This window comes from Monopterus albus, unplaced genomic scaffold (assembly GCF_001952655.1).
Source record: "Monopterus albus unplaced genomic scaffold, M_albus_1.0 scaffold129.1, whole genome shotgun sequence".
In the NCBI taxonomy this organism is placed as follows: Eukaryota; Metazoa; Chordata; class Actinopteri; order Synbranchiformes; family Synbranchidae; genus Monopterus; species Monopterus albus.
The window spans coordinates 1,541,781-1,549,526 of NW_018128009.1; the positions used below are offsets into that span (position 1 = coordinate 1,541,781).

Genomic DNA, 7,746 nt, shown 5'->3' on the forward strand with positions numbered 1-7,746 from the left:
GTGATTTCTTGCCTCCCTTGTTTCTCTTCTTTTCTTGCATCGACTCCCTGTGTTCCTGAACTCATTACAGAGCAATCAGCCCCAGGCATTGAAGTGTGCACCCAGAGGGAGCAATAACTGTAAATAAACACTACTGCAGGCTCTCCGATAACATGTTACCAAGATGATAACAGCCCTTCTTAGCAAGCCTGTTGACCTTCTCCTTGCCTTAGGCTTGGCAAGGACTCCTCAACTCCTTACACCTTTATCTCCACACTGTTCTCCATCACTGCGGCCACTGGAAAGATTACTACTGAGGAAGAGAGGAAAGGACGGGGAGAGGATACAGAGATGAGAACAAGCAAAAAGAGATGAGGGAGCATGTTTGGAGAGGAAGACACAAAACAAGATAGAACAATAAGGGGAAGTTGTCCCACCACCTGCTCTTTCTGTCCTTGTAAGGTTCAACATACTTAACTTGTTAAAAGATAGCATGAAATTGGGACAGAATATATATTTACTCAGTGCCCACCAACACCCAGGACCCCCGAGAAGCAAAACACAAATGACAGACAGATGGGTAGACAGAAAGTGAGAGAGGGTGACAAGCAAATGCCCAAAATTTGATTTAAATATCATCCAACCAGCTAACCTACCATTTTAAGTCTAGGGAAATAGATAAAAGTGAATATCACTGTTCCGCAGGTTTCACTCCTCAGTATTGATGGAGAGTGCCTGACAGTAGCATGTCCAGAGTTGTGGAGCTCAAGCACTGTCTGGATGAGATTGATAATACAATTAAGCCAGACCCAGTATGAATGCATCACTATGACCCGTTACTACACCAGCCGCTTCAGATGGAGCATACCAGTCTACCTCTAGGGCCTTCTCCAAGGAAGGAACAAATACAATTTTAAAAGGCTAGCTAGAAAATGTGTTCTCTTTAGAATGTGCAGGCAGGTCTGTACATCATCAGATATGTGTGGGCTGCCTGCATATCTCACTGCTGTCCTCAGGCCCAGCTTTCTTCATTTATATTGAAACGAGGAGCTCAGTGGAGCGTAGAAGGACTCAGGACAATAGGATTTTCCCCCCTTTATTGTCTACTCTTATCCTGGTTTTGTTGTGTATTAAGATTATTTTCACAACAGTTTTCACATTATGTTTACAAAAAGCAATCACCTATTGTGCACGTGGGTAGCTGTGTAAGACATCAGACAAGATTCTCTTAAATTTTAGATTTAAATGAAAATGTCTTTATATTCAAAGAATATTGTGGACAACAGGGTGTCCATTCAGAGCTATGCTCATGTTTTTAGTAAAGTGCATGGCAAAGTTATAAAGGATTCAGAACTTAATAACTGTGCCTGATCTTGCCTTCCACAAACACCTCCTGAACTTCTTTTAAAAGTGGGTCCCTCATGGCAAAGTCCTCTGCTAGCTCTGGGGGGCCTTATTAGCTTCTCACATTGCCCTAGCTCTTGGTATCTGCTGTAGTCACTTGCAGTGTACTTAAGGTGGTTGTCAGTGTCCTCCTTTAGACACTCCAGGCGTCCACTTGGCTTCCTCCCAAGTAGCTGCCTAGTGAACCCAGAGGATTTTATGAAGGCAGCTTGCTACCTTGCTCGCTCCCTGCTCCCCCCTTGATGATTTTTAGTGCGAGGTTAGAAAGCTTTCCAGAGAAATTGGCAGAGTTCAGCCACAGGTGCATGTTGTTCTTCTTTTACCTCCTAAGACATTTTTACAGGGTTTTCAGTTCTTCTCTGATGCTGCGGCTTTTCTCGGCTCTCTGGTTCTTGGCATATGGCTCTTTTGTATTTGGCTGCTCATTCTTTCACGCCAACCCTCTGGTCCACTATTGCTACTACTGTATGATGGTGGTCATAGTGCATAGCCTACTCTCCACATTTCCCTTGGCCATTCCTTGCAACACCCATTTTTTCTGCAAAAGCACTCACTGGTTGTTATACATGGTAATTCCTGGTCAACAGAACTAGGCTAGCTGTTTCTTGTATTTATGTTATGCTAAGCTAACTGGGTGCTGTCTGTAACCTTATAGTTACTATATATACAACAAAATTGTGTGAATCACTTGTTTATTTAGTTTATTTTCCAAAATGTAAAATTATTCCTTTAGGGTAGACTTGGAAAAAATCTGAACATATCCTTTTAACAGTTTTAAAAGATAGAGTGCAGTTTAGTACACCTGTTAGGTAGTTACACTGTGGAAACTTGGAGGTGACCTCTTTAATCTTGCCTGCAGATGAAGTGATAAAGTATCAGGGCAGAAAGCAGGCTTTAAGAAGTCATGAGGTAGGAGATTGATGTTGCCTCGGTGACAACTTGGTTTTAGACGAGAGGGAGAGAGAGAGATGGTGAGAGAGACAGAGAAAAACCAGACATTTGGAGCAGGTCTAAAGTAAGACCCCTTCACTATGGCTGCCACTGCTGCTGGCTGAAATCAATTCTATCTTTATCAGTCCCCCTCTTCTGTGTCCAGGAATGCTCCTCACACTGCAGAGCAGCCGCAGGGAAACTGATGTGTTTTCCAATAATGAAATGGAACACAGCAAAAAATAAGTTTAAAAGGTGCCTGGCTGGTCTCCATCAGCGGTACAGCACTGTTTTAATCTTTAGTCTAGTGTTTAAACACATTTGTGGCCCTGCCTATGCCAGCCAAAAGAAATTGAATTTATAACTTTGTTTGGGTGCATGTGTAAGTGTAGATTCAGGTGTGTATGAGGGGCTTTGCATGTAGGTATTAACGTCTGTGAATTTGTGATTTTTGCTACACCCCTACTGCAGGGCTCTTCAGTAGGGGTGATTCATTTTGGTACTGAATAGCAAAACAAATTACTGTAAGAAACATTAGTTTTTATACTAAATGTATTTAATGTTGTATATATTATGAAGGATCTATGCGATTAAAGTTGTTTGTGAAAATATCCAAGGTTTAGGATATGGCAGCTCATACATCTGCTAAGTTGGAAGTACTGTAACCACATAGTCATTTTGAAACAGCTGCTTATTACCATTCCAATGGCTGGCCGTGTGAGCGAGTTTCACTTCAGGCCAGAGGCAGACAGGCCTGCTGCTGCCGTACGATGATCCATCTGCATGGCAGGAACCATCCATCCAATGGATAGCTACAGGCTGCGGGCCGGCCCATTGTGTGGGCTGAGCACTGTGACTGCTCCCTCTTGTACCTCCGTAATGGGATTACATTAGGCAGGTTCTTTCGCTCCCTCTCCAGCTTTCAATTTTTTTCTTTCATAGACACACACACACACACACACACACACTCAACTTACACACTCTGGAAGCCCGTGTGTGAATGACTGACTGGCTGCTCAGACACCTCATGGATGCACCCTTTTTACTTGCCAGTGGCCCTGTGATTTGATACAGATTTCATGCCCATTTCACTGACACTTGTTTTGGAAGCAACATATTTGTAATGATATGTGATTTCCATTTTCCTTTAAAGGTGTTTCACTTTTTGTTGTTTTTTTATGCTGGCATGCTGGCGATAGCTGCAGTTATGTTTTTGGGGTTGTCTCTCCGCTTGTCCATCTGAATTTTTTCAAATTTGAGATTAGTGTCCACTTGGTCTCAAGAATGAACTGATTAGATTTTGGTGGTCAAAGGTCAAGATCAAGTGACCTCATGTCTGTCCCATTCCCATGAATTTGACTGGTTGGCAGAGGCATACTGTACAACTGCGAAGCAGTAATTCCAGTTGCTATTTGTTTGTGTGTGAGAGAGTTAGAGAAAAAGAGAAAGAGGGAAAGGAGCAATCAGAGAAAGGCAGACAAAAATAGAGGGAGACAGAGGGTTTTGTTCAGTGTTTTCCTCTAGGAGAAGCTGTCATGTGTAAAATCTTGTTCAGAACCAGCTATTGTGTTTTGTTGGGCTGCACCACTAGGGCTAAGCTGTTCATTGAAAACCAATTTGTTAATGTCTAAATGCTGCACTAGTTTTCCCTCAAGGACAAAGATTGATATTCAACATAACTTGCCAAGACACCACTGAAGAAAAATATGGAGAGCAATGATCCTCAAGAGGAATTATGCAAGAAATCTCAAGGATTAGAAATAGTGTCTTTTTGCCTCTTTCTAATCTTGTCTCAGTCTATAGTTCATTAGTTTCACTTAGAGCCTGTCTGTTCCATGAAAAATCTTAAATAATTCTTGGCAAATTGTATAACTTGAATCACTTTTCAACATCATACAAAGTAGAAAAAACACTAACTTATCTTTCTTTTATCTATTTTATTTTTGATGCTTCCACAGGGCATTTCAGAAAAATCAGTCAGCCATTTATTTTAGTTAAACAGTAAATGATATGGGATTGATTAAAAGGGTCAAGCTACCAGCCTACCAAAGCACTGAATCTGGAGCCAGCCACCATAAAATTAAAACGGGCATCAATGGCGTGTCATAGGTCTGCTGCTCTGCAGGCTGAACATGTAATTCTGACCTTGAGGCTGTAGCCATCTCTCATGTCAGGCCTTCCAGCATCAGGTTCAATAACCCAGTCGCCCACGGCTGTTGTCTATTACTCTCTATTCTACAGTATTCAAAAGCAGGAGCAGACTGATATTATTTTGGTCTTTGTCCTACTGTATATCTGTTCCATATTAGTTTCCTTGGGATTTTCATCAATTAGAAATACACATTTTTGTATAGATGCTTAAAGTAAGAATCAGCTGTGCATTGTGCAGTGTGTATTCACAACGTCAGTGAGTGGAGCTATAGGCAGTGAGAGGGCTGCGACCACACAGCGAGCCTCTGTCGTCTTTGAAGCCATTTTCCTTGAAGAGTTCTGTTGAGGATGAAATCCTTTAAGGTGAGAAAGACAAACACATATCGGCTTCATTTACAGCTAATTCATTCTCTGTTGTATGAAAAGCAGCTTCTCTGCACTAGCAGCTATACCATATTTATCTTTTATTTTTGTCAGTATTGTAATGTTTTGTAAAATCTCTCCATTATAACAAATAATAGCATAATTCTTAAGCCTAAAAATAGTGGAAGCCAGTTGATTTATGTGTTTTTATATATTGTTTCTGTCAGCATTTCAAGCTATCCATTAAATTTCTTCTAGCAAGGAAAAAAATATTTTCAGTTTATTTCCAATTAACTGTATAGTGAAAGTCTATAAGGATGTTAGGGTGAGTTTTATAGTGGAGATTTGCAGATCAATCTGTTGATTTCTGATAATGGTTTAAAAACCTTTAGTCACTTTAAGTTGTAGGTAATAATGCCCGGCAAATAAATAATGAAAGTGCCCGCAGTTAGTGGTTATGCTTTCATCATTGAATAGCATTATTAAGACTGATAGGAAAGATGACCTTTGGAGGCCATTATTAACTTGGTTTTATAGGCTGCATTTTGCAGGGTCAGCTCTGTGAATTGCAGTGATGTTAGTATGAGAGATGATCGATTCAGTGACACATCTGTCAGGTGGTGCTCAGCCGTCGATCTCCTCTGTTTGTCACTTCTTGCTAGCTGTAGCTGGGTCCGATTCAACTCTCTGCCTGCCCTTGGCTTTATTTGCTTTTAGTGACTCAAGAATACATTGTCAACCAGCCAAAAGCTAGTCCATGCATACCTGCCTGCTTCATAGCTAGTCAGCCACTCTGCAAAACAAACAAGGGCTGGATGATAATGGATGATAACTTAGTATCATTGTTCATCATCTTTGTTTTTGTAGTATTTTCCTGACAAGTCCTCACCTCAAGCTAGTTTTGTTTACACTAGTTTTGGTTAAATGAGGGATGAGTTAAACTGATCAAAATACTGTATAACAAAATGTGAGATCACAAATAATTCAAAACATTTTTTGTTTGGAAATCATGTAGTTCTTTTTTGTCTCAACAGTTGGCTCAACAGGTCAACCAGGAGTTAGCATACTTTAAATTCACCTTATGAGTTTGAGTTCTTTAGTTAAGCAATTCCAAAGATAATTTTTTTTAGAGTTTCCAGATGCTCTAGAGTGACTTTGTTGTCAACACTGAAACGTGCCTGCCACATAAGAGATAACTAGCTAAAATAGTTAGGTTATGTGGTCAAGTCCACGCTTACATTGTGAATGTAAGCGCTGTGTTTTCATTGTGCCCCAAACTGACAGAAGAGTCTCTATGGGCATGATTTGACTGACACGCAGAAACATCCACACAGATATATATGCAGAAAGATACTGTCCAGGGTTTACCCCACCTCTCGCCCAATGTCAGGTGGGATAGGCTCCAGCCCCCCCGCGACCCTATTCAGGAATAAGTAGAATGGATGGATGGATGGATGGATACTGTACACATGCTTGACTCTCCCTCAGCACAGGTGTGATAAACTGGCCTCTGAGAAGTCAGAGATGCAGCGGCACTATATCATGGTATGTCTGTTGTAATTTCTTGTCAGTGCAGTGTGGCTTTTTATTAGTTGACTCCTACAATATACCAACGTACTTAGTGAAGTGTGTGTCACTCCTTCACTGTGTTAGTTTTGTTGTTAGTGTATAAACTGACTTTTAGTTGTTTTGAGTTTGCAGTATCCAGGCATTGTTAATACATATAGTACACCAGTTTGTGTGTGGGATCAAAAGGTACAGAAAATATGTATATTATGTTTTTCTCCCCTTTTGTATTTGTAGTACTACGAAATGTCCTATGGGCTGAACATTGAAATGCACAAACAGGTGATTCCTCTCTATAATGCAGTTTTTTGTCGTCCCATGTCTTGTGTTGTTCTGGTCTGACCTTGTTTCATTTGTTTTCTTGACAGGCAGAAATAGTGAAGAGACTGAATGGGATTTGTGCTCAGGTGCTGCCTTACCTGTCTCAGGAGGAAATGAACCACACATCTTCCAACACGATCTGGCTACGCTTACACAATAATTAGCACAACTTACCACCCTCCTGCTGTCCCAACAAAGTCACCCTGCCACCCGTTCGACCAGTCACCGTCCTGATCCTCCCATACCTGAACCGGACATTTTTGATGGTACTGTGGATAAATGCCGAGGGTTTTTGCTGCAGTGCCGCTGGGTGTTCGAGCACCAACCACGGACATATCGCACAGATAGAGAAAAAAAAATCAGCTATGTAATCAACCGACTCCGAGGTAAAGCGCTTTCTTGGGCCGAGGCTGCGGACTCCAGTGGCTTACTCATCGGCACCACCATCACTGAATTCCTGGACGACTTGAGGACGTTTTTTTCATCTCAGCAGAGCCAAGCGTCTAGGGAGCTTCTGACTATTCGCCAGGGGGCTTGACGAGTCCTGGATTATTCCATTGACTTCCGGGTCCTTGCTACGGTGGCCGGCTGGGAGGACCGCGCGTTACGTGCGGCCTTCTGGCACGGCCTCAACAAGAACATCAAAGCTGAACTGAACATGAAGGACGAGCCCCCTGACCTTAGCTCCCTAGTTGACTTGGCCATCCGGATTGATCGTCAACAGGGCTCTTTCCTTGCGGAAAGAGCCGGGCAGCAGTCGGCCCCCAGGCCCCGTTCTACAGCAGAACCTCCGGCCGAGGCCAGGTCTCTTCCTCGGCTGGGGGTCTCCAATACCAGCACCCGTCGCAACCCAGAGGAACCCATGGACTTGGGACGTGCCCGTCTTCACCCTGAAGAGCGGGCCCACCGTATCCGCACCGGGGCATGCCTTTACTGTGGGGCTCCGGACCATCTTACAGCTACCTGCCAGGTGCGGCCAAAAGAGCGGGCCCGCCAGTGAAAGTGGGGACACTGACGGGCCGTTCCTCCAAC

The 7,746-nt window shown here is 42.7% G+C and overlaps 1 protein-coding gene and 1 long non-coding RNA gene across 2 annotated transcripts in view; both read left to right on the top strand.

Annotated features, from left to right (window-relative positions):
* The window catches only part of agbl4 (AGBL carboxypeptidase 4), a 297,544-nt gene that overhangs the window by 13,385 nt on the left and 276,413 nt on the right, over window positions 1–7,746 (top strand). The window lies entirely within an intron of this gene.
* Window positions 6,320–6,824, top strand: LOC109967456 (uncharacterized). Its single transcript, XR_002275934.1, has 3 exons — window positions 6,320–6,372; window positions 6,631–6,675; window positions 6,762–6,824. It is a non-coding gene; the product is annotated as an uncharacterized LOC109967456 (long non-coding RNA).